At 43.8% G+C, this 27701-nt stretch overlaps 1 protein-coding gene across 1 annotated transcript in view; it reads left to right on the top strand.

The window, feature by feature from the left end:
* Positions 1–27701, top strand: part of MARS2 (methionyl-tRNA synthetase 2, mitochondrial) — a 179048-nt gene that overhangs the window by 54100 nt on the left and 97247 nt on the right. The gene's annotated exons all lie outside the window — the stretch shown is intronic.

Raw genomic sequence — 27701 nt, 5'->3', positions numbered from 1 at the left:
AAAGTAGACTGGTCCTTTTTGCATCCATCCCTGGAAGCGTTTGGACTTCAATTTGGGAGAATTATAACTTCCAACTATTTCTCGCCAAACACTCTACTGCAGGTTAACCAGATGCGCTCACTTCCTATTCCCCTAACATGCGGCACACAACAGGGATGCCCCCACTCTCCTCTTTTGTTCGCCCTTATTATAGAACCATTGGCGCAACATATATGGAGGAACAGTTCGATTCAGGGAGTGGGGACCCACAATACCTCCCATAAGGTTTTGATGACGTACTTGTCACTGTATCTGACATCCGGTCTTCTCTCCAAGCGGCCTTACAAGAACTCAAGCCTTTGCTAGCCTGGCAGGATTCAAAATAACTTATGGGTAATCAGTGGCCCTGGGGGTGGAATTGACACCACAAGACATTATCTCTCCCCAAACTTCATGCATGTTCCACTGGGATACTAGGGCTATCGAATGCTTGGGGGTCCGCATTACAACTTCGCCAGCAGACCTCTATATGGCCAATTTCTCCCCCTCTTTAAATTGCTTGAGAAGGACTTGGACAGATGGGCAAACCAAGAGATCTGCCTAATGGGCCAACCTACTGCCGTAAAGATGAACCTGCTGCCTCAGCTACTTTACTGTTGCTCATCCCTCCCTGTAGTTATTCCCAAAACAGCATTGGACCAGCTCCAACGTAAATTCCTTTGATTTCTATTGCAGGGTAAGAAACCTAGAATGCTCAAAGTAATGCTGGGAGGTTCCCGATTGGAGGGGGGGGGGGGGTCCCAAACCTGCGGAAATACAGAGGCAGCCCAGCTCTCTCACACATTGATGTGGACTTCAAAAGCTCCAGCACCAAAATGGATGGAGATTGAGCAATATCGATGCTCTCTCCGCCTGCGTTTTTTGCCATTTATCCCCCACACGACATGAAAACAATGGCTGCTCCTACTCTCATCAATTAAGGCTACCCTGAAACTCTGGGACGAGGCATTAAAAGGAAAGCAGATTACTAGGGGCATAGGCCCACTCTCCCCAGTCATCAGCAACCCCACCTTCTCACCGGCTATGCCTTTGGGGCCTCTTGGGAGCTGGAAGAGGGGGGAGTCACACTGGCAGAACTATTTGATGGGGGCCACCCCCTCGCATTTGAAGATTGCAAAAGGGAATTCCACCTGTCAGAATCAGTTCTCCTACTCATGTGCGCCAGTGGATCTCTCACCCAGCAATAAAACAAAAAGCCATCTGTGCTTTAAGCCAGCTCAAATTAACAATCTGGGAGGGCATGGGTAAGGGTGGAATCTTGAATATTGAAACTTTTGGGTGATGATCTGTTAACCCCCTGCAGACCAGGCTTTGTCCCGATGGGAAAGGGACCTGGACCACCAATTGGATAATGCAGAATGGCTAGATATTGGGGCCAGAGCTCACACCTCATCCAGGTGTGTGACGAACAATGAATGTGCCATAAAACTATTGTTCCGATGGTACTGTCCCCTGACACAGATAAACCACTTCCAGGTCTCCATTCCTTCTACCTGTTGGGGAAACTGTGGGGCCCAAGGATCATATTTCCACATGTGGTGGAGCTGCCCCGGATCTATTCGTTTTGGGAGGCCATTTTGGAAAACTTGCGCTACTGTTGGGTGCCCCAGTGGAGGACATATACCCAAAGTCCGGGGCTTGCGCCAAACTACTGACAAATTAGCTACTGGTGGGGCGCAGCTTCATCGCTCGACGCTGTAAAGCTCTGGGTGGCCCAGACTTGATCCTATGGTGGATCAAGGTTTGGGATGTGCTGGTGGCGGAGAAAGTGTTTGCGGCAAGGGATGGAAAACTTCACAAATTTCAAGTGATTTCGTCGCCATTACTGGAATACGACTTTAAATACCCAGCCATAACCTGCAAACCCTGCCTGGCACGACAATACTTAGGCCTGGGAGTGAACGGGTGACGATGGCAGTACTGGGGAGATGAACTTCCTGGAGGGGTGGATGGGAAGTTTGGGACAGAAGCAGGGTTATTTGGCGGTTTTTCCCGGGTGTGCTTGAACTGGGGGATGGGTAGTGTCTTTAACATTTGACTTGCATGTAATGTTTGCCTTCTCCTGTTATATGCTCCAACTGTTTAATAACAATAAAAAACGTTTTCAAAAACAGCTAATTTAATGTACATTGAATGCCACTCTGAATGGAACGTATTAAGCTGTCTGAATGCTTTTTGAACACTGAATTACCTGAAAGTAAGCATTTTCAGTGTTAAAAGGAATAAACCAAGTACCAAGTGACTGTTCCCAATGCCCAGGGGAAAATGCATTACAAAAGAGGGCACAAGAGTGACCGATATAAAAGGTGGGTGTGAGTAAAACACCCGAACAGAACCGTTGGGAGTAAATGCAGAGTGACCCAGCCAAGGACTGCAAAGGATGTGTGACAACTGATGGCAGCACCAAAAGACTGAATAAGCCAGAATATTGTAAGGATAAACATCAAAGCCAAGAGTCTGGGATCCTGGTGGCATGCCCTGTGATGGGTGGACCGCTTTGTCGGACAACTGCGCCTGGACCTGTGAGCCCTACATATTGGAAACTTAGACATTGCGACTATGAAGATAAAGTCTTGGGGAAGGGAACCCTGAGACCTGACAAGCTGCATTGTGTGGTCTTGAGAACAAAGCCTCAAGACCATTTTGTTTTCTATGAACTGTGGTACTTGGGGAAGGGAACCCAGAGAATTGGTTTGGAACTATATCACTTTGAACTGAAAAGTTAACCTTTGACTTGTTTGTGGAACTTTCTCATACTTGGGGGAAGAGGAGTTGAATGAAATCTGCGAGCTGGAAGAAGCTCAGAACTTTTAAGTTGCACACGATTTCTTTTGATTTTGACATCCATACACGTTGTTAAGCTTTAGTTGTGAGGGCAAGTATAGGTTTTGGACACGGACAGACTTTTAAGTTGAACTTTTGGACTTGCGCTTTCCTTAGTCTCGTTCAGGTAGGGAAATCCCACCTTAGCAAGGGGCAAGTTAGGCCTTCTACCGTCCTAACATTTGATTTAATAAAGTATTTTATTTTGAACTCTAAGTCTGTTGTCTGTGTCTTGCTTCATGATGCCTTCACAAGGTTCAATTATTATATAGCACCACGGCCCAGAGCCATTACAAACACACATCCATTAGATTTCAGTTGTCAAGAGGTACCAGACAAGGGTGGTGTTTCTGTTCCAAAATCTTTGCTTTGCTCAGATGTTAAAACAGAGACAAATACAACGAGGGGGATTTAAAGAGGGGGATTTGTTGTGGAAAAAGCTGGTAACTGTTTTCGCTGTATGTAGATGATCTGGTCCTCTCATGGCCATGGACCCACAAATCAACCTTTACTCTATAACTGAAGAGATTGCTTGACATTGCTGGTATGCAGAATTAACATTATACTGGAATAAATCTGTAATACTCCTCCCCGCCTAACACTCAAACAAATGCTTTTTAACAAACTATATGTAATACCTTTGGATGGCGTAAGCAGACAGTTAAACACTTTGGAGTAAATGTTGCTGTGGATCCTGAAACAATTTATAATCATAACTATGCTCCACTGCTCAAAATGAAGACTGAAGACTGAAAGATGGATGATGCCTCTAATCTGTACCTGGTACGGCCTTCATACTTAAATAATTTTACTTCCTAAACATTTATATTTATTTGAAGCCATCTCTCAGTTGAGAATTTGTTGCTGAACTGAAATCCATGTTAGTCAGACCTTGTGTGTGGAGGCAGGCAGCCCGTCTTAGCTGGAATCTACTCACCAGACCATCCAATACAGGGGATCTGTCCATCATATTTATGTGAATGAATAAGAGTTCCATCCTGTCATTGGGATTGAATCCAGTTTCTACCAGATTTCTTGCCTGCTGGAAAATTGGTGTCCTTTTATGTGAAGCAGTGCTTTTATCCCTTCAGTTCCACTGCTGGAAGGTAACGATGCAGATATTGGGTCCAGTCCTTATATACACAAGTTAGTGGATGGTTAATCTGGCCTTGTTCTTAGGGGATAGGAGCACCTCTGTCTGGGCGGGGAGGGATACCTGGGTGGAAGCCAGAGCCAATTCTACCCCAGACGGGGACAAGGCAGTTGCGAGGGCCCCAATTCCTGTCCCTTCCCAAGTGCCAGTTTGTATCTGAATGGTACCACCTTGCATAACTCCATTCCTCTGAAAACAAATGCTTGCCAGTCTTATTCTTATCGTTGCAGGCAACCACAATCTCCAGAGCGGACACCCCGCACAAGCATAGCTCAGAAGAACCTCCAGACAAGACATTCCAGTCTACAGAGTTCTCTGTATCACAAGAAAGAGAACTGGCAAGCAGAGACACGAAGATCCACGCACCTGTGAGGAACATGGCGCACCACTAAGGGGCAGCAGCGCAGGTCATAAGTGGCTGCCCCCTAATAGAGACTCCTACCGTGTTGCCGCAGAACAACTTATCACAAGACTTCAATCCCTAATACTCACCTGGAACTTCACTGCGATGCAGCATCTGAACATGAACTGGGACATGACTGCTAGGAGCCTCTGTTGTTGCAGCACGGCGGTCCCACCCAGAAGAAAGGGGAGGGCTTAACCCCCTTTTTGTAAATGCTGACCCTTGTAATAGTTCTCAGGCGGGAAAGACAGACAAAGATTGGTATGGCCAGAAAATCAATGGAAGAGGAGGAGAGAGGATACAAAGAGGGACATGAAATGGAAAGGTGGGGGTTCTTTAGGTGAGGTCAAAGGAGGAGGCAGTGACGGACCAGCAGGAGGAAGGTGGACGTCCTGGAGTGTGGCTGCGTTTTGAAGAAAAGGCTAAGGGTTTGTTGGTTGGAGCATGTTGTGTGTACTTGCAAGATCAGTGAGTGAGAGTGTTAGAGGGCGTGTAGAGAGTTAATGGAAAGTGATCGTGAGAGTGGAAGGAGGATGACTGAGTAGAAGGACGTGTAGTAGGGTTGTAGAGGGGAGAGAGTAGTAAAGGTGTGGCGAGGGGAGATTAGTAGCGTGTGGAGAGGGGAAGAATGGTAGGGGGGGAGTAATATCGGAGAGGAATTGTAGAAAATGGTGAGAGGGAGACATTGGAAGGTTAGAGGCAGGAAGAGAGGCGAGGAGGTGGGTGGAGAGTGTAGTAAATCAGCAGGAGACGGGGAAAGAAACATCAGGTTGTGAGTGAGGAAGACGGAGGGGGCGGGTTGATTATCTCTCTGTAAGGAACATTCCAACAATCCTTTTAGGACTAAAAACATTGGTAGCATGGGCTCAGCATACAAAATCCAGGAGGGAGCCTAGGTAAGGTTATTACCTTCATGCCCTGATTTACTGCCAGTTAGAAAGTAGATAGTCGTTCAATAAGCTCTTCATGCTCACTGGGAAGATAAGGACTTTTGGGATGGGGGAAATGTTTTGTCTCGACTCTAGTGAGGACTGCCCTCAAACCCTGCCTAAATATAAATATTCAGTCAAAAACTCTTGATCCATATCTAGGAGTTGGTGTGTTCTTTGTCATTTGTAGCAAATCTTACGTACAGGCTAACAGAACTCTCGCTGTGCGAATGATGGCTCCTAGTAAGTAGGATTGTGATCTGCAAGTCAATCAAAACACAGAGCAGTGGGCACAAATATGTGGTTAATCCCAGAATATATCCCTTAGTTCAAGACTTTAATTAATACATTTTAAGTATGTCCTTCGATTCTGTTGTACTACAGTTAAAATAAATCTGAGTTCACTTACTGGAGGAAATGTCCAAAATATGGGTTGTCCCCGGGTGATTTTATTCATATGACTTGGTCATGCAAGCTGATAAGCGAGTGAGTTCTGGATAAAATGTGTAGTATTTGAGTGAGATTGCTGTAGCAAATGCTCCACTATCTCCAACTGGTTTCCGGCTGGATTGATTTATTGAACATGCGAGTTTGAATAAAACTGTATTGGACTACCTCTGCTGTTGACCTTAGGAAGAAGTGGCTTACGTTGGATGCGACGCACAGTCCCGAAGCATGAGGACTTGTTGAATGACATGCTATATGTAAAAGAATTTTCTAATCTGTTAACTATTACTCAGTGCCAGAAAGATAACATTCAATAATACATGCCTCTGGAGTTCTTGAACAGACAAGTAATGGTCAATTTAATTCAATTCTTCATATTAACCGACAGCGATTATGCTTCCTTGTAGTGGCTATTCTGCTGGTGCAGCATAACTGATGTATTACTTGCTTTGTATAGCTTTTTTCCTTTGCTTTCAATTAAAGACTTCTTGTTGATATGTTTAGCCAGGAGCAATTCTATGTTGATATATTTTTGATTTATTTTGTTTTGCTGTATGTTTGGTATCTATAGTTTTTCACGCAAAGAGAAATGCTGTTGAGTTGAAAGCTATGTCAATTGTGTACTTGATACATTAACTTTGTTGATTAATAAAAACATGCTTGAAGTAGTTTGTTGGAAGAAACTACAGATGAAAGTGGGTGGGACAGATGGGAGGCAAACTGGACATGCTGTGTATGCCCCCCTAAGTTTCTGCCCTAAGGTGGGAAAACGTCAGAGCTGGTCACATAACTAAGGCACTCGGAGGGAATGGCTGCCAGACAGAGGGCACCTGTGGATGGCAGTTTCAGTGGTGGATTGGGCAGCAGAGGGCTGAGAACTTCAGTGTTTGCTATAGGGGCCCACCCCAAAGCAATATGTGGTCAATATTTATCAGAATGTATGATCCATTTCTCTTTGGCCTATGGTTTACTTGTGTGGTGCCATTAAAACCCTGCTAACTTTGAAAAATAATTGACTTTCCAAAGTTCTTGAATACTTAATGGTAAAATTAATTATAGTATATGTCTAGAAATGGGTCCGAGGGTGTTTGTTTGGTTGGCTCTATTACTCATTTGAGAAGTTAGTCGTTCTTTGTTATTAAAACATGTAAACTGGCATGGATTGGGGGAGTATGAAATCCCCCTGTAGACTGGTTGGTTGATGCTTTTTCGAAACTGACTATTTCAGGCAGATGTCGTTAGTAAGGCAAGCGTTAACCAGGAACACTTAAATGTACTTTCTTAAGCATTCATCGGTTTGAAAGAAACAGTTCTATAGAAGTTTCTTCATACTCTTGTCCTGCAGCTCAGTCTTTCTGAACTGCTGAGGGCTTCACGCCACATTGTTCTGATGAGTCCTAGGTATCATGTTCCAATGCTGAAGCATATTTCATAGTACACTTAGGTAGCTAAACAGTTAATCCTGCTTTCAGTGCAAAAATAATCGTTTTATACGCGAGGATAAAAGGCCTGCTTGATGTGTGCATTTGTGTACAGTCGCTGCTGCCCTTATGAGACATGCCTATGAGGAATGGAACCAATTAATTTACAGTGTTTTTCTGTGCAAACGTGGAAGGTGAGGTTTAAAATACATGTTATCTAAGAAATGCTGCCCTGCTTGTCCCGAGAAGGAACACGCAAGATAGGTTTACCTTACCAGCTTCTGGGATGCAATATGAGGATGTGGCAACGCAGGGCAATGTAACCAAGTACAGAATGGTGCCTCTGACTTGAGCCGTTTTGTGATATAAATGGATCTACGTGAACAAAAAAATTAAATTAAAATATTTTGACCTTTTTTGCACTTTAAAAAAAATAAAGATGCAGGGTGCGGGAGAGACCCACGTAACCCTACCCCAACATTTCCCCTATCCTAATCTATTCCCTTACCCCACTCCCTATTTAATTGCAAAAAAGGTCCCAAAATTCGACAGAAAAAAATTGCCATTTTTTTTCGGCCTCGTTATTTTGGTATTCTAAATGTTTGGGCATTATCATGTAAATGCAACTTTAGCAATACATTTTCTAGGTATCCTGCGCTCTTCTATGTATATAGCTGATGTTGGATGTACTCCTGGTGTCCTCTTTGTTGGGCATCTTATGTTGACGCCCAGTTGAGGCATGTCAATAATTGCATTGGCTTTTCGTAAACTTGAGATCATACCAGTCCAATGCTTGTGGTGTGATTTCTTCCATCCACTGCCAATAGCTGGTTCCTGTGGAAGGGGAGGAGCCGAGGCGTTTATTGTTGGTTCATGGAACCTTCATTCCTTAAAATTCTAATTTCTGCCTGGATCCGCTGAGTGTCCTCCAAAGGCTTTCGGAAACCTCCTTGGGTTCTTCTTAAAACATGGGTGTAGAGACTTTTGGCAACCTCTGGGTTGTCTCTAGCAAACGCTGTTCAGACAATCTCCATTGAGCCCTTGGATTTGTGAGACAAGCCTTCCTCTGAGACTTAAACAGCCTGTTGGCTTTTTCAGGGAAGTGTTCCTTCAGGAGACTTTGAAACTCTTGACTTTTCAGTTAAATGTCAGAGTTTTATATTGCATGTCATGCTTGTTTCCTCCCAACTTAAGCACTGCTATTAAAATTAGTAACATTATTGACCTCCAACTTTGTCATGCAAACTGATTTGTAAAGTCTTTACCAGCCTCTTGCCTTTGTCAGGCCAGCGTTTTCCCTCCGAGACTTGCAACAGTGGCAGAATAGGGTTACCATAGGCAGCGCAGCCTGGCCCCTTACTATAGGGAGAAAGTCCGGTTCCTCTATTCACTCATTCAAGCAGTTCAGTCTGGTCTGGCTTCCGGAACTGCTTTCCGATGTCTGACTGCTTTGTGCTGCCTCCCATTGGATTGATGGTTCCCTCCCCTTTCTCTTCTTCACGCCCACACTAGGAGGTGGAGTATTTTCAAGTGGGGATACTGCATGGACGTCTGTTGCCTGTGTTCATTCTTGGAAAGCGGTCTTGGAGCCATAAAACCTCCCCTTCCTAGCAGAGCAACACGCAGTGAGATAGTGTGTTTTTCGTGTTCCCGTGTCCTGTAGCCTGGAGGAGCTACACTTGTTAATCATCCGGCAAGTATAAACGAGACAAAGCTACAAGGCTTCACCCAAATCATCGAATCACAAGAAGTGAAGCAGGGAAGGGCTGAGTGACTGTTAAGGTGTCCATTGTCATTTAAAGCACTCGAGGGCCCACCGTAATTGACCTATAAGTAATTTGAAAGGCTCCATTAGTGCTCTATAATTGATCTGCATGCCCTTGCTGAATTATCTGAGGAGCGGCAGTTGGAAGGACAACCTGAATGCTCCTGAAATGGATACAGATACAGTCAGGAGGCTCATAGCTCTCACAATGGTACAGCAAGGAGGCCCGAATTAACTAACCCACAACCCCTATTGGAGATTGCGAACAATAAGGCAACAACATTGTGCAGTGAAAGATCGATGAGTGAAGTGCTTAGAAATAATCTGGAATATACACTCTCAGGAACGTCAATGGAAAAAAAAAGGATTACAGACCTTTTCACAAAGAGAAAGGTCCCGTAGTCTGGGAGACTCTAACATATTAAGTATACCAAATATTTTGTTGGCCCTGGTGCAAGGCTTATCGCACCGTGATTTTCAAATGAGGTAATAGCATTCAGCCATGGAAGATATTCTCATAAATAACACTTGCTGGGTTCACCGGTTGGGACAGTGCCTACCTTGAGTGGTTATTTACAGGTTGTGGATTTAACAAAGGAGTCCAGTGGTATTCCGCAACTTGCGCTGACAGCGCCACACTTAGTTTTACATTTTATGGTCCGTGTTTTTGAACTTCTGAAAGGCTTAAGTGCAAACACACTATGGTGCACTTTTGGAAATGACCACCGAATTGAGCAGTTGTGAGCCTTCGCTAGTATGCCTGAAAAATGCACTAGTTGCTTCAGTAGCAGAGGTTTATAAAGGAAGTTGAAACATCCTTTAGAGAACAAGCAGGAAATATGTCAAAGCTCAGTGGAAGCATTCTTGGCATTAACTCACAAATGGCCCTTATGAGAGAAGACTTTAAGATGATAAAAATGATGAAATCAGGGGAGGATCAGCAAATGATGCTCTTGATTCCATTGCGAATGACGGAGCCTGGTAACTTAACTATAAACAACACCCCACTTCATAAAGCGGAGGAATTCGGTTGCCAGACATTTGGTCGAAAAAAATTCGTTGACAGGACATTTGGTGGAAACCATTTGGTCGAAAACCAAATGGTCGAATTTTTTGTATTTTTATTTTCATTTTTTATTTTTTTATTTTTGGGTGTCCCCAACCCCCTTTTTTTCTAAAAAACCCTTTTTTCTCTAAACTACAACCTAAAAAATATATATAAATAAAAAAAAATTCGACCATTTGGTTTTCGACCAAATTACATCGACCAAATGTCTTAGGACGAAATGACTTTCGACGAAATGTCCGGACACCGAGGAATTCTTCATCTGTAATAGATCTGGGAAGGAGATCTATTGGTCAGTGTTCATCAGATAACCTGAAGTGCGCAAATAAAGATTTCCACAAATATAAGTAAATCAAAAAAAAAGATAAAAAGACTGTGGAGTCGGAAACCCAAACATGGGAAGAAGGGCCCAAAAGGGGTTGAAAAGGAAGGTTTAAGAAGCCGGGGAAGCAGAAATTCTTCCAAGCTTTGAATAAAATCTGTGAGGAGTCTGAATTGAAAGAAAAAGCTGGCAAAGTCAATGCTAAGTTAAAGACCTGTGGTATAGAAACGATGAGTCCGGCAGAGCAATTTCCTGCCAATGAAGATTCTAATATTGTCAGTTACTCAATGTGTGGAGGCTCGAGGTTTGTCTGTGCCGGATGCTGCTGGAGGTCACATACTGTGTCGGTGTACAAACGAAAAACCGTCTACACAAGTAGTGACATGGGAACCCATTGTTTACAGAAGTAGAATGAATCTGGTTGTTTATAAAAAAAATAGCAATCCTCAGGAAGTTGCACCTAGGAATACTGTGCCAATACCCTCTACAGCGGCGGGAGCCATTTTAATAAGCTCAACTGAAAAGATGCAAGTATCTGAAATTGCCCTCCAACAAGAGGAGGGATTGGCAATGGAAGGAGGAGAGCAAGCTCAGGTGAAAGACGAAGTTCAGCGGATATCTAGATAAAGTGAAAATTTAGGGGCAGTCAAATTCTCAAGCATTGAAGCCTTTTGCAGCACCTAAAGTCTGGTTGAGACGAATAAACAAAGAGGCTGCTTCTAATGCATTAAATCATGGTGAGATTCTATCCATTCTGAGGGAAATTCCAGGCTTGTGCTTGTTTATATCTTATGATATTGAATATGTATGTTTTCCATACCAAGAGTCAACAGACATAGTGGAAATGGCTTTGAAGTACAGGTGGGGAGTGACTGCATTATTAGATTCTGCAATGGAATTGAGAATGCGTGGAATTGAAATTGTGACCTTTCTGCCAGTTCTTGAGTTAAAAAAAAAAAAAAGCCAACTGGGAATGAGATTAAAAAGAGCAATGGTCGAGAGGCGAACCTGCAGTCAATGTTTTAAGGTGAAAATGGAGTGAGCCCAGGGAGTATTACCAACGGCTCATCAGTGTAACTCTAAGATCTGGTCTCTTCTGCCAGACATTTTGACTCTGATATTCCAAAAACCTAGTGAAGTGAAAGTGACAAGTTGATTTAGTGCAGCCTATGTAGAATGTGCTGTTCTGGAACATGCAGGGTTCCAATCCACAAGGGAATACATCTTTTGCAATCCTGATTTAGTTCTCTTACAGGAAACGTGGCTTCAAAATTGATGGCTTTGAGATGTTTGAACAATTAGCTACGCACCCAAATGGCTGTAGTTCAAATAAGCTGCCCGTAATTCATCAATATTACATTTATAACTTCTAAGCAATGAGATAGAAGAAATCATGGTTGCAAGGTTGCTCCTTAGAAGGAATTATTTGAAGTTGGTGATGAATTTATATTGGAACCCCGCTAGAGCCAGTTTATCGTCTTATTTAGACCCCTCAACTCTGACAATGGTAAACTCCATATTTGGGGAGGATAGCATATTGTTAGCCTGTTATTTAAATTCACATTGTTTTCATAAGGATGGTAAGCATTGGTTGAAACTGCTATCAAATTGGAATTTAAAATTGGAGAATGGAAACATTAGGGGGGGATTTAACTCCAGCATGGACCTGGAAGAATAACTGTTTCTATAATTATCTGATGCTGTCTGCTGATCTTTTTGTCTCCTGTGAAAACTTTTGTGGAAAATGTATGAACTCGAGCGACCATAATCCCCCCGTTTGCTTCCTTTGCTTTGGAAAATCAGCCACGAGTAAAGGTGTATTGTTGGGACTGCAGCTAAACCCGGCTAAAAATAGGCTAAGACAATACAGGAATGATGGTACAAGGCTGAATAAAAACTTCTGCAGATATTAAATACCTCGGCGGGGAAGGACTTGGAGAAGTGGTGTTTGCCTGTGGGTTTTGTTGATTTTCTGTGGGATTTGGACCAGCCACTAATAAATAGATGACAGAAAGCCCGTAGGCATGAGCACAGTTTTGATGTGGAAACTCTGGAAAGGGGAAAACAAAAGCTCAGAAATGAGATCCGTATTCTTAAAACTTTACACATCACAGCATCTGAATTTATTCTGGAGAAGAAGCTGTGCATTTCCTATTAGAATTGGTGTAAGCAAATCCGATTTCTCTGCAATGTTTTAGATGGCCAAGAAACATTGGAGGCGGTTACTGGTGGAAATTCTAGGAGTTTTGTATGATTAATAACCAATTGCCCTCTCAATCCTATTTGCCGAGTAATGTGGTCCCAGAAGCAGTCTGGTCGAATTATTTGAGTGAAACATTTAAAGAACGGAATCCCATGAGAATAGGAAATTCAAAAAAGGTAGAATGAACCCTTTCCATTCATCAAGAGGGTGTGAAGGATTTAATAATGCGAGCCTGAAGGTCAAGGGCTCCGGACCCAAATGGGCTCACTAATCGCTTCTTTAAAGATGCTGTAACTTGGCCCGAGATATTGTCATTTATTATTTAAGAGGATCTTGAAGACTTGCGAGTGCCCGCATTCCTGGAAGTGTGCTGTCTTAGTCCCTATGTTTATAAAAAGGGCAATTGGACCGATCCTGTGAACTGTCGTCCGATGCCCTTTTGGATGCTGACCTTAAAATCTTCTCTGCTGGAATAATTCTGAAGGAACTGGGGTCTGGGCGGAGAGTGGGGGATTTTATCAAAACGCCAGATTGGGTTTAGTAAGGGCCTTTCAACAACTTTGAATGGGTTAGTAATAAACATCACTAACGGAAAATCATGGCGAAAAAACGGTCCCCCTCTATATAGCTGAAATGACCTAAGGCAATTGATGCGGTCAATGGAGGTAAAATGTGGTTAAAAACTCCAGAGATGGGATGTCCGGAAGGCCTATCAGTCATCATTATTTACCTGCATGAAAACACTTGTGTGCAGGTACGACTGGATGGACTTGAGCATCTATCGTCCTGCATTTCTACTGAACATGGGGTGAGGCAGGGATTCATTTTTGCTCCATGTCTCTTTAACCTCTACATAGCTGATCTAGGAAATACTTTATCGATAGATTAGCGATTGTGTGATTAATTGGTTGGCATATGCGGATGATCTAGTCCTAGACTATACGCCCATAGGCCCCCAACGCCTACTCGCAGCTTTCGATAACTATGCTTTTTTAAATAATCTTTTGGTGAATCCAGCAAAATCACACATACTGGTGTTTAGTAATCACCGGAAAAAGAGCTCCAACTATGAGTGGAAATTAACTAACCATACACTCCCAAGGGTAAATGAAATTCTATATTTTGGAATGCATGTGAGAGCGAGCCCATCATTGAGAAGGGTGGAAGGTTATGTAGAGGAGAAATAATTGCGCCTACATAGTCGAATGAGAAATCTTGAACTCTACTTGTAGGTTCTCCCTGCTTCCTTTAAGCAAAACTTTATAAAGGAAAAGTCATCTCGAGTGTGTTCTATGGAGGAACATATTGGGCATCCCCATGTCCTTGCCCTTTGCGCATTTAAGGTATGAATTGAGCCTCCAGTCGATGCGAGCACACGTGGACTGAAAGGTTGTCACTTTATAGTGCAATTTTGGCTCTGAAACAGAACTCGCTATATGTGGCTATGGGAGTTCATTTGGAACGATAAAGAGTGGGGCACGCTTTGCTCCAAGGAATGACGCTTTGGAAATTCTGGAAAAATGTGACCAAACAGTGTGTAAATTGTTTGAGAACTCTTTGAAAGTAAAAAGTGAAATAATGACTAGAGATTGAATTGAGACCAAGGCGAGGATAAGCAAGTCACTTTTTATTTTTTAGGTCATTCCCAGTAATGGACAAACATAGAGGCTATTTTCTGTCCTAATCGAGAATGATTTCCAAACCCAAGGTGGAGAATGGAATCTTTGCGATTTAGACTTAATATAAATCAGACTGAAGAATTGAGGAGTATTCGAAGTAAAGATCATGCAATTGATGGAAATTGTGATCGTTGTGGACGCTCCGCAATTTGGAATCTGAAGCATGTTTGCATCTTATGTGATGAAAATGGGTCTGTAAGAATTTGATATTTTTCACGTTTTTTGGACAAAATGAGTTGGTTAGACACTGATTTTTGACACTGATTCAGCCGGTAATGAAAGGTTTTTGGCTTTGGAATTGCAGAGGGTTTTGAATGAATTTGGTTTTATAGAATTGATTCATATATGTATTCATTTGATTTTTTTTATTTATCAGATGCTTGTTATGAAGAAATGTGTAAAAGTCGGATGTCGGCTATACACAACTAAAAATAAAAAAATAAAACAAACTATACAAAGACAAACTATGCCTCTTGCACATAGCAATTTAGAATTCATCCTTACCAGACCTCAAACAACGGAACTCTACACATTGCAAACCAACTTACATACCACTGCTCTGGCCAATGCACCATGGGCACTCAAGGCTCACGATTGGACACGCAGATGGAATAGATGGAGTTGATGGAATGGTTAGAGTGGACGGAATAGATGGAACAGGTGTAATAGATGGAGTTGATGGAGTTGATGGAATAGATCAACTGGAACAGTTTGAATGGATGAATGGGACAGAATGGATGAATGGGGCACAATGGATAGACTAGATAATAGATGGATAGTGTGGATGGAATAGTTGGAATGAATAGAGTGGATGGAATAGGTGGAATGGATAGAGTTGGTGGAATAGATGGAATGCATAGAGTGGGTGGAATGGGATAGTCTATGGAATCGATGAATTAGATTTAACATATGGAGTGGATGAAGTAGAACGAATGGACGGAGTGCACGGAATGTATGGGGCATGATGGAATGAGCAAAATTTGATGGAATTCGCCCCACATGTTGTATCACTTTGCACCCTGTCCCCCCTTTCCCCCATGCTGCTGCTACATATCTGTATCCCCCTTCCTTTGCCATATATCTCTATCGCCCTATATATCTGTATCCCCCTGTATACGCTTCTCGCCCCCTGTCCTTAAGTGTCTGTCGCTATGTTCCCACCATCCTGTTCACGTGCCTGGTCTCGGACGCTTTAAAGATGACCACCATATCACACCACTATGCTTACTCTCTACTATGCATCATCATTCAAATAGAACACAGCTATACCCCTGATTAATTCGGCCTAGCTGTTCACATACAAATACGACCCCATGAACACCTCATCACCCTAATAAAACGCAGCTAGCCAAGCACAATCTGGTCTTGTTGCTCACATATGCGTTCAGGCCTAAATGCAGCCAGAACCCAGTCCGGGCGTCCACCCACCAGACTGCACACATACAACTGATATCTTCAGCACCACACCTATTGCTAGGATGCAACTACCATGAGACAATTACACCAGCTGCACACATTTATGTTACCAATGACACGGCAAATGGTCATAGATGCTTAATCAGAAATTTGCCAAATCGTCAGCGCTTCAGAATTTCTCTAGATGCCTTATCCTGATCCAGGGCAGGACTGAAGGCCACACACCGAAGGGGGACTGACATTGCCTGATTACGAGGTATACTATGCAGCGGCTCAACTGCAAACAGTTTCCAACTGAGTGGGTACACCAGAAGGAAAGGGATTGAATTACTAAGGGACCCAATGGCAACTAGGGGAAAGAGTGGGATCTATGCAGTACCAAGGGAAATCTGGAAACGGGTATTAGGGAAACTACAACTCCCATCTGTATAGTCTGGATCTACCATTGAGCTTTGATCTTGTGATCAGGGGGATACTGACTTACCTCGACTGGGCTAAACTACGAAGCAAAGGGTGTACGAAAATGGGGGATCTCTATGAAGAAAGGAAATTGCTACCATTCCAGGAATGGCGCCAACGGTATGACATGCCTGAAGGGGCTTTCTTAAGTTGCGCCTGAATTGTAAAAACAATAGCTGACCTATGGGAGGAAATGTGACTGCCGAGTATCATACAAAATTGCATTGTGAAACCTAGGCCTTTCTCCCGCTATTCAAGGAGGTTTGCAATATTGATGCATTATTTTCTTATTTTTTTTCATAACTAGAACAAATGTGCATGTGGTTCAATATTTTACTTGCTGAGAGGGGTGGACTGTAAATAGAAGGATAACGAGAAGGGAAATCCCACCTGCGCGTGCAGACTGGCTGTGTGTGAAGCGTTTAGCTGATTTTCTAGTAGCTGTAATGGGCTTGGAGATTGTGCCCATATGGCATTGGTCATGTTGGAATGCAATGACTCATTTGTGTGCATGATAGTGCAGCTACGGTTTCATTATCTGGGTTTTCTGGATCCCACAGTACGTATGGTACTGTTTTCTACATTATTTCCACGGCTGTCCAGCTTGTTGAAATTTCTTGCTCCACTTAATCATTTGTGATGTAGAGGTCGAACCGAATGCATGATGTGCTTGAGGATAACAATGATGGTGGGTAAGGCGTGTGTCCTTATTAAGGCTTATCTCAATATGCTATTTGACCTACACTGGGCACATGATTTGTCTTTTGAGTGCCGTCCATTTAGTAACGATAAACACCAGGACACACAGTTAATAATAGGTCTAGTGTTAGGGTTTCAAATGTATGAATGCCTGTGTCTGTTTGACAGCCATTCTGCTGTGGGTGCGTGACTCTGGTGTAGTGTGGGTAAATGTCTGAAAATGCATGGTGGGGTTCAGTCTACAAACAAGATCTAACTGTCACATGGAGGTGGGTTTGTTTCTTCAGGTCTGCACTTCTGATTTGGGGGTTTATATGTGTGGTGAATTTGAGGATTCTGGGACTGTAATTGACCATAGTGGCACAGTTAATATCATCACTTTTGTCACTATTAGGAGATCTATTAAGTTGTTGTATTGATATGACTCCTGTTGGAGGTGATGGTGGTGATAAAAGAACTCCATGGTCTCAACATATAGTCTCCGTTTCTAAAACAGTATCCTTTGTATTTACCCTATTTTACAGAATAGAATACATCTGGAGAGATATTCCCAAAGAAATGGAAATCTTTGTCCCATTTTATTTACCATTGGGTGGTAAATCCGCCGCCTGTGGAACTTAGTCACCACAGTTTGGAAGGTATGTAAGAGATAAGCATACTAGTCCCCCTAGGTGGATCGGGGGTGTCACTATCTTAGTCTATTTATAAGAAATTAATGATAGTAGATATGTGCCAATAAATATAAAAAAAACCCTAATAGGTTGTCTTTAACCCACAGGGTTCGCAAACCACTGAAATATACCTGACAAAGAGAAAAGTGGTAGGAAAGAAGACTCTATCACCACCATAGAACACAAGCAACAAAATACCCCTGATGAATGTCCTACATCGATTGTGTGTTTAGGGACAGAAAACTAGTTGGGTCTAGTAAACAATCTAAATATCAGTGTGTAAAAAAGGAAATACAACTCCAATGTGAAGTTTCACATGCTGTTGATCGAGTGATCAAGTGATTTAACCCACAATATTTATATATTCTTGTCTTTCTTTTGTTTTGTGTAAAAATTTGTTTTACATGGTTTGTCATGGTGCTTTTTCATGGAGCTTTTATGTAATGTGATCATTTTTATTATCTACGAGTTTAATAAAAAGATGTTTTAAGGTTTATAAGAGAATTTTGGAGTAACAGATATACCCTTTGTCATAGGAATCCGTCGGTTTTCAGACACATATCAACATACCTTCTTTTTTGAAGAAAATATATCCTGTTGGAGTGGTACCATTTGCTGCACGCAGTTGAGCTCATTTTTATTTTTGATCGCCTTGCCTGAAGGGTTGTTGCTACATTAGAACCCTTTTCTTGTGCATAGACTACTCAGAAGTGATGTGAGTGTTGTGTCTTTGCAACTGATTTCATGTGCGTGCTCAACCAGTATATAGTTGTTCAGGAGGGGGTTGAGTTGAATGTCTACTTTCTAGCTGTAGGAGGGGTTTCAGATCTGGTATTGGTGGTACTGTGAAATCCCATGTTGTTCGCCCCTCTTGTAGTTATGTAGTTATGTCGCGAGAATCTCTGGCTGTCCTAAGTGTTGGGTGTTGCTTTGTTTCATGACGGGCACTAGTGGTTTTGTGGTATTATATGGTGTTTCCTATATGTGGTCTATTTCTTTGTGGGATGACTTTCACTATAGGTGTCTGTCTTGTTAGATGCATGTGTGGCCGGGACGTGGACTGAGATCGCCTTACCTATTCCCGAAGACTATGCACGCACTGTGTATTCTGGGGCGGCATTTCAAGGGTTGGTTTGGTGTAACTTGTCTGATATTGTGGGCTCCTTTGTTTATGGGGGATTATTTTTGGTGCTTTACTACTGAGCGTATTCCACGCTGTTCTGTACTACGTTGGAATGTTTGCCTTTATTATTGATATTTGTGATTCTCACTGACGTACGTGTGGATATTGTATGAATGATGTGTCAAAGTGCATGGTCTTCAATGCTTGACTTTTTTAGTGTGTCCTTATTGCACTTGCGGTTAATTGTTTGTTGTGTTGTAGTACATGTTTGGTCGTTTGCCTATGGCGGGAAGTGGTGATACTTTGGTTATGTGCGCCTGATGGCGGGGAGTGATGATATTTTGGCCATGTATGCTTCATTTATCGTCAATGCTTTATATTGATAGGGTGGGGGGGGATTTATGGTCTTTTGCTTTTTTACTCACTTAGAGTTACTTTGGAGTACTATTTTAGAAGTGCTGACTTGTTGCTGTCTCTTTGCAGTGCGTCATCTATTGGTGGCTTATATACTGCTTTTCTGGTAGCATTTTGTCCTTCGGGACATGGGTTACTGCCTTTTCCTTTTACTTTCCCTTTTGCTCTTTCTTTTCTTTCAACCTACTTTGCTATACTTGTCTAACCAGAGAACTTATTTCAGAAACTGTAAAAGACTTGTCATTATGAACACTAGAGTTGTGGATCATCTCAACATTATCTCATGGACCGTGAATGGACTTAAGACTGTCACCAAGAGAACTAAAGTGCTATCATACTTAAGGGCAAATTGTTGGGATATTGCACTCTTCCAAGAGACTCATCTTACTGACCTTGAATCTGAAAAATGAAGCGAGGCTGGGCTGGTGAAACCTTTTTTTTCTACTTATACGTCCAGTAAAAGGGGAGTTTCTCGACTGATTAAGAAGAATCTGCCCATATCTATCCTCTCTAGTAAATCTGATAAAGAGGGGAGAGTCATCTGTGTCTTGCTCAGCGTTCAGGATTCTAAGCTACTTATATGTAATGTGTATGCACCAAACCTGGACGAGCTAGTTTTCTTCCATGAGCTTGCAGCTCATGGAAGCTCATGGATTCAAAGCTTTAATGTGGACTCAATTGTACTGGCTGGTGATTTCAACTTGGTGTTGGACCCTGCTCTAGATCGCTCAAATGGGGACTGCTCGAGAAACTCTAAGAAAAGTAAGAGATCTTTGGGTGATCTCATGAAGGAGTTTGCTCTGGCAGATATATGGCGACTGGAGCACCCGTGTGAAAGGGACTATACATTTCATTCTCAGTGTCACAATACGTACTCCCGCGTTGACTTTGTCTTAACTTCAGGGCAGTGTTACTCACCACTCCGAAATAGGCCGAAGATGCGGAGGAGTGACCTTGGAGATGATGGTACAAGAATCGATATTCAGCCTTCCATCCCAGCTCCCCTGAGTACAAGACTCAGGCTTCTTCAAAGAGGGGCTCTTTTCTACAATGTACCTCTCTGCTGTTTCAGTTGGGACAGACAGAGGTGTCAATTGAATAAAAGAGCGGGGAGAACACACACCGCCAATACCAATGCTGCAAAGGAATACAAAGATATTAGACCGTGTTGAAGTTGAGGCAAGTAATCAGAACAGTTGAATTTACTGGGAAACTACCTAGATAAATATTGGAGTGGAGCTTCCCCGGGGTGGATCTACAAGCAATATAACACAAAATGAGTGGGAATGCTCTAAAGAGCCTTTTAAAGCATCAGTCCCAACTTATATATATAATTGGTAACAACTAACCTGAATAAGGATATTTTGAGGAAAGGAATCCAGGACACAGAAGACAACGAAAGGAGAAAATAACAAACAGGAATGTTAGTATAGGGAAGTAGCCCTGGACAGCACGAGGGTCACACTAGTGCCGGGTTAGTGCAGTTTCAGCAGAGCGTTTATATGCACTTGAAGACAAGTTCACAGGATAGTCACTCAATGTCCCAGAATCCAGCAGGAGACAAATATCCAAACAAGTAGTGGAGAGAAAATAGTAGCAGAGACGGGATTTGCCAATTAAGTATGTAACTGAGCACACATGCATCCAGAGTAGGTGTAGAAAAAGTTCCGGATAGTTGACAGCAAGTCCTCTGCTTTGGTTCCGTGTGCAGAAGCGGCAACCTGGAATGAAGTACCGCAAGAGAAAGAAGGGAGCCGGTGTAACGCTCACCTGACTCCCACGGGGGCGCTGGCCTGGTTCGCGCTGCTGTGACCTCGTCTAAGGTGATGCGCAGGGTTCGGAAGACGGACTGGACCGGGCCCCAGATCTGGCTTGTCTGACTCGCAGAAGTATCCTTCTGTAGGTGAGAATATGGGGTTAACTGTCTGCGGGGTAATGCAATCAGCCTCCCACTTACCCCTCTCACCCTCCTCAAAACCCTTCTGTGCTTCCCCGTAGCGTCTCACCTTAGGTTCTGGAAGGACGAGCTCTCCATCCTGCTTCTGATGCAGGGGCGCGTTGGTATCCAGTTACGTCACTGGATTTTCGGATGGGTGAGAACCAAACTTGCTTGGCTTCCAGGTAAGTTTTCTATAAGTGGTTCCCCTTGTGTCCATGCATTAATGTTCTAATGCTAGTGTCTTTTTCCCCATAGGGGCCGGGGTACGGAATGCCGGGGAACAGGCACCGACCCGAGGTGAGCGGTGAAATCCTTGTGGAAATCAGGTAAGTCTTTAATGAGTGTTTTGGTAATGTCTTTTCATTCACTCATTAACGCTGATGTCTTTTTTCCCCTTAGGGGCTGGGGTCCGAAAATGCCTATGGCGCCAGGACTGACGTTTTCTATGAGCCTGGCGCCATAGGCGCCAGGACGCTGTCCAAAGGGCCCCTAAAAGGGGTTGCTGGGACCTTCCCCGGGGACTTGATGTCCGCTTTCGGGGACGCAGGGCCTGAGCCGGCTCCCCGGGAGCGGGCATCGTGACAGCCGGATCCAGTAACGTTCCGAGTCAAAAAAACAGACGAGCACGACAGTAATAAAGGAGGAGACAAGCCAATCCAGTAGTCAGGCAGGGGTCAAAACCAGGAGTTAGATGAGGAATCGTGTGGAGAAGACACGAAGAAGTGACGTACGTAACTGTCATGCATGCTGGACGTGGTCCTACCTCCCACGCTCGTAGATCAGCTAGACCGTTCTATTCCAAATGGCGGTTGTTCGACACCTTGCCAGGAAAACGACGTTTGCACTTTTCACATCGCTAACATCACGTGTATTCTGCTTCGTCACGTGAACTACGGCATGACGTATTTAAGCAGCGTGGAAACTTCACTCGCTGCTTCTGATCGAATCATTTGGCGTTGTGTAGCTGATCCTCCGGTCTGCATCCTTGCAGGTTACTACAGCTAACTTTTGGCCTTCTATAGCGTGTTTTCCGCCACACGCTGATTCCTGGAGCTGTTTGGTTGCGTGTAATTCCACACGCGCACGCTATCTTCAAGCGCCGCTGGCCTGGGCTGCGTGAATCCTGTTCGCGTGTAAATCCACACGCGCACGCTATCTTCAAACGCGGCTGGCCTGGGCGGCGTGAATCTTGTTCGCGTGTAAATCCACACGCGCACGCTATCTTCAAACGCGGCTGGCCTGGGCTGCGTGAATCCTGTTCGCGTGTAAATCCACACGCGCACGCTATCTTCAAACACGGCTGGCCTGGGCTGCGTGAATCCTGTTCGCGTGTAAATCCACACGTGCACGCTATCTTCAAGCGCTGCTGGCCTGGACTGCGTGAATCCTGTTCGCGTGTAAATCCACACGCGCACGCTATCTTCAAACGCGGCTGGCCTGGGCTGCGTGAATCCTGTTCGGGTGTAAATCCACACGCGCACGCTATCTTCAAGCGCTGCTGGCCTGGACTGCGTGAATCCTGCTCGCGTGTAAAATCCACACGCATATGTTGTCTTCAAGCGCTGCTGGCCTGGACTGCGTGAATCCTAATCGCGTGTAAATCCACACGCACACGCTCTTTTCTTCGCGGCTGTCCAGAACCGCGTGTACTTTGTTTATACCTTAAAAGGAGCTCTATTTCCAACTCCTGCACCTGTGTTGTTAACAGGGGGATTGATTCATTTCTATACTTTACACTACGTGGGAAGGAAACTTATCAAGGATAATTGGAAGGCGACAGTGAACAGTACTTTGGACGCTATCCTGTGGTGCATTCAACCCGGTATCTAGCGTGAGCCTCGTTCCGTTCGGGATAAGTCTCCCTTACTAATCTTCCCTTCCTTGTCGTTTGTTCTACCTTGGATTCCTCAAGAGACTCTGCTGGATTCATCTGCCCTAGACTCAAGGTCAGTGTGTACATTCATGACATTTCCTATTCCACCATACCCAGGTCGGGGCAGTTATTCATGATACTTTATTTTGTTCTAGGCTGACTTCTTATACCTTACCCACGCCCTTTCCAGTGATCCATCGCTCTGCCTGTTTTACCAGTCAGAGAGTTGTATCATTTGGAAGGTCTTAACTTGACTTCACAACTATCAAAACGCGTGAACAGGGATCCGGAAGACCCTACCACCTGTATCCTTTTAAGTACCGTATCCTTTTCAGTTAATACTTTGGTGCTTTCTGACAGTAACCGCGTGTAGCTTGTAACGCGAATTAGCAGCAACGAGCCCCTTGAAAGACGGTGGTTTTATAGTCGCAAGGGGCCGTGTCTTGCCGTACGTCTTCCACGTACAGGACGTGTCAGCTGACCCGGAGTCCGTCGTAGTTTGTACAGGCGCCATGGCAGCCTGTATCTGGTCCACAGAGGAGCTTGTAAAGAAGTCGTATTCTGCAAGGAGGCACGCGGGGAAGCCGTAAGTGTAACGGGCAGATAACTTCCCGTTGTTATGATTCTAAAATCGGACTTATTGCGCTGTCAGATCATGCGCCTGTGTCTCTGAGCCTCTCTTTACAATACACTTTGATAAAATCACCACGATGGAGGATGAACTCTTCTATTCTTAAAAGTGAAGTGATCAGGGATGAAATCAAAGGTGAACTTGAGAACTTTGTGCAGTTCAACAGAACTGATGTCAAAATCTCTTCAGTGTGGGAGGCGCTGAAGTGCTTTGCCCGTGGTCTTCTTATTAATAGGACTGGTAAGCAAAGGAAAATGAGAGCAAAGGAAATCCAGAGACTTTCCGATGAAGCAAAAAGACTGGATAAACTGTTTGCGAGTAGCAGGGATGAAGGTACTAAGAATGATCTGAGGAGAGCCAAGTTTGAACTAAATAAAATAATTTCAAAACAAGTGGACTATGCTCTTTTTAGGCAAAAAATAAATTATTTTGAAAATGGTGAAAGAGCTGGAAAGCTGCTGGCATACAGATTGAAGGTAGCGGAGGGTGATCGTTTCATTTCTGCAATTGCAAATCAAAATGGTAGAATGGAGACTAAGCAGAGAGAAATAAATTGTTTCGTGACTTTTACTCAAAACTTTATGACTCAGACCTTGGCTGTAATGAGTCAGGTATTTTACATTTTCTTGACTCTTGTGACCTACCCCAGCTCTCAGAAGTTCAATCGGAGTGCCTTGAAGAAGAATTTACAGTGGATGACATAAAATTGGCTATTTCGAAACTTGCAGGGGGTAAATCGCCGGGTATGGATGGCCTTCCAAGTGAGTTTTACAGAATTTTGCCAGAGTCTGCTATACAACTTTTGTGTGATGTCTATAAGGAGGCCTTTGGTTCGGGTTTGTTGCCGGAATGATGCGGCATGCATTAATAACTGTACTAAAGAAAAAAGGCAAGTGCCCTACAAGGTGTGAAAACTACAGACCGATGAGCCTGATTAATTGTGATTGTAAAATACTTGCAAAAATGCTGGCAATGCGACTGGAACCAGTGATTACAACTCTAATTCACAAAAATCAGGTTGGATTTGTTACAGGTAGGGCTGTGGCTGACAATATGCACCGTTTACTGTTGTCTTTTGAACATGGTCATCGACAGAGTGTAGCCACTGCTGCCATTTCTTTAGACGCTGAGAAGGCGTTTGATCGAGTGGAGTGGGCCTCCTTGTTCTCCTGCCTGAAGAAGATGCACTTTGGTGAGACATATCAGCAGTGGGTAAAACTTCTGTACAACGGCCCATCAGCTAGTGTGCTCACAAATGGCCTAATTTCTGATTCATTTACTCTGCACAGGGGCACGAGACAGGGTTGTCCTCTCTCTCTCCATTGTTGTTTATCCTGTCTATGGAACCGCTGGCGCTCTGTCTGAAGGCGGACGTGAACCTTAAGCCAATAATTGGAAATGACCGTGAAAATTTGCTGCTTTGGTTATATGCTGATAAATTATTGGTTGCACTCCAGTATCCAGTTAATTGCATTCCGCATTTGATGCATGACATTCAGGAATTCTCTGTTGTATCTGGCTATAAAATTAATTGGAGCAAGTCTGAGATCTTGCCTCTCAATGATCTGTGTTTACCTAATGCTTGTGCACATTTCCAATTCAGGTGGTGTAGTGATCGAATCAAATATTTGGGCATCTGGATTGGTGCAGACGTGGTGAAGTTGCCAGCTTTGAACTTTGGGATGCTCATTCAACACTTAAAATCCGACATAGCCAGTTGGGGACTTTCACATTTATCCCCTTGGGGGGAAAATTAACTGCATTAAAATGAACCTGGCTCCTCGAGTGAACTATTTGCTATCTATGTTGCCCATCAAGGTTCCTGGTCATATTTTCAGAGCAATAGATAAACTTATGCAACAGTTTATTTGGAATGGGAAACCACCCAGATTAGCTATATGGAAACTACAACTACCATTGAAAAAAAGGTGGGATGATTTTACCTAACTTCAGTGAATACAGTCTTTCTTTTTCAACTCGACATCTCTGTCAATTCCTGGTTCCGTACGATGAATGTTCGCAGTGTGTGATGTGGGAATGTGGCGCTGTGTCCCAGTTGGAACCTAGAGCTCTGTTGACTTCGAAGAAGAATAACACAATGGGAACAAGTCCTTTGACTGGTTTTCTTCGGGATTGCTGGTGTGATATCTCGAAGCGCATGAAGGCAGATCCTTACCTACACGTGGATGCCTCAATTTGGTTGAATTCTGCTCTGAAGAGTCAAGGGAAGGTTTTGTTTTGGCCAGAGTAGTTCCTGGCGGGAATAAAGTACCTCCGGGACCTGATAGATGGAGGGAACTGGATCCCGTATGCACAGCTGTCGGACTCATGATATGGCTGGTTGTTCATTCTCCGAGTATAGAAAATTGAAAGGCATTGTCACTGCTTGCATTGGAGATGTTGATTTGTTGGAACCAAATACTGCCTGGTCGATGTTGCTGTTATGTGGTAGTGCTGCTCATCCTGCTGCTACGATGTACGGATTTCTGAAATCATTTAGGAAGGAAGATTTGCAACTGCCTGTTATCGGGGCTGAGGAGTTGGGAGAAGATATCGACGAAATCTGCTGGCAGCGCTGCTGTGAGAAGACCCGGTTGGTAAGTCTGGATTGGGGTCTTAGAGCATTGCAAACAAAACTGCTCTTTAGGTCCTATTGGACTCCAGTCAGATTGTTTAAGAGGCACCTCGTGGAAAATGAACTCTGTTGGAAATGTAAGGGAGCTAGAGGTTCCCTCAGTCATCTGATATGGTTCTGTCCTAAGACAAAGATATTCTGGGAGAACATTTGTGAGCGGTTGGGACTGGTTTTGAGCTGTAAGATTCCCCTCTCTGCCACCTTGCTGATTCTGGGGGACGTTTCAAGAGTTGATGACATCTCTTTTGGGCAGGCGACTTGGATACTCCGAGCCAGCATGAAGTCGAGCTGCTCCTTTAACATTGATAAATGGGTGGATGAACTTTTAACTGTTTCAACTTATGAGAAGGCAATTTACAAGGACGCGGATGATGTTGAGAAGTTCTGGGATATTTGGAATAGATTCCTGGAGGCCTACGGTTGAATTTTCTTTTTTGTACACAATGGGATGTCTCTGTTGTTGTAATTGCTATTGCTGTGCAAATTCATATCTGTAATCATTTGATTTAATGTTTCATTGATTTTGCATTGATGGCTCCATAAGTAAACCAATTGCTTTCTGGTTTTCTGTCCTTTCCTGGTTTCTAACTTACTTTCTTCTATCCTCCTTGTTTTCCCTTTCTTTTTAGTTTCTCTCCTCTACAAAACTGTTTTTTTTTTATGGGCTGTTCATTATTTGTCTAGACAATATATTGCTCACTTCTGACGTTTGTTTTTTGTGATGTTGAAATAAATCTTTTAAAACAAAAAGGATTCTCAAACTTAGAGGTCTTCCCTCCGGTCTTAAAATGTGCATTTTGTGATCTCGTTAATCATCCGTGTCGTCCTGTTCCGTTGCTCAAGCTGCTTGCCTCTCGCTGTCCTGTTCTGCCTGCTCTAGTTGTCCTTTCTAGTGTCTTCCCCCTCTCCCTTCCACCTCTCCCACCTACTCTATGGTGCTCTCTCTCTCCTATCTTTCCCAACTGCTTCTCTATTGACTATCCTGCTTGCCTCACCAAATCTGGTAGGAAGAAGTTTAAAAAGGGCATCCTGGTCTCCAACCCAGGCCTTCCTATTTCTGACACCTACACCAGTGCCGCCTCCAAGGAACCTCTCGGCGACATCCTCTGTCGTTCCTTTGCCTGATCTATGGACTCTTCATACGGTCTCTGTGCTCTCTCCTTTCTCTATCTCTCCCATTAATGGTGGCACCTGGTGGGACGCCCTCCTGTCCTTTCATTCCTCTAAGGCCATCATTAATGTTTACTCTAATGGGACCGTCTTGGTCCAAGGCCTTAAGGCCAACCTTCACCTCTTTGATAGACGCTTCCCGCGCCTCATCAACTTCCTTTCTTCTCCTGCTGTCCCCTCTCTTTTCCATGACTACCTCGCCTCCCCCTTCTGCCTCCTCCTCTGCTACCTTGCCTTCTCCTTCCCTCTCTGCCCCCTCTCGGGCTCCTTCTACACCTCCGAAGGGCGTGCCTCTGATTTGTACCCCTCCCCGGAAGTCCTTCAAGGATGGCAACCTTATCCATATTGCCACTCTTAACTCTCGCTCTGCTGTCAAACACTCCTCTGATATCTGCTGCCTTCTTGAAGAACTTGACCTTGA

Source organism: Ambystoma mexicanum, chromosome 5p (assembly GCF_040938575.1).
Source record: "Ambystoma mexicanum isolate Mex_15411 chromosome 5p, UKY_AmexF1_1, whole genome shotgun sequence".
Classification (NCBI taxonomy): domain Eukaryota; kingdom Metazoa; phylum Chordata; class Amphibia; order Caudata; family Ambystomatidae; genus Ambystoma; species Ambystoma mexicanum.
This window is presented reverse-complemented; position numbering and strand designations above follow the sequence as displayed.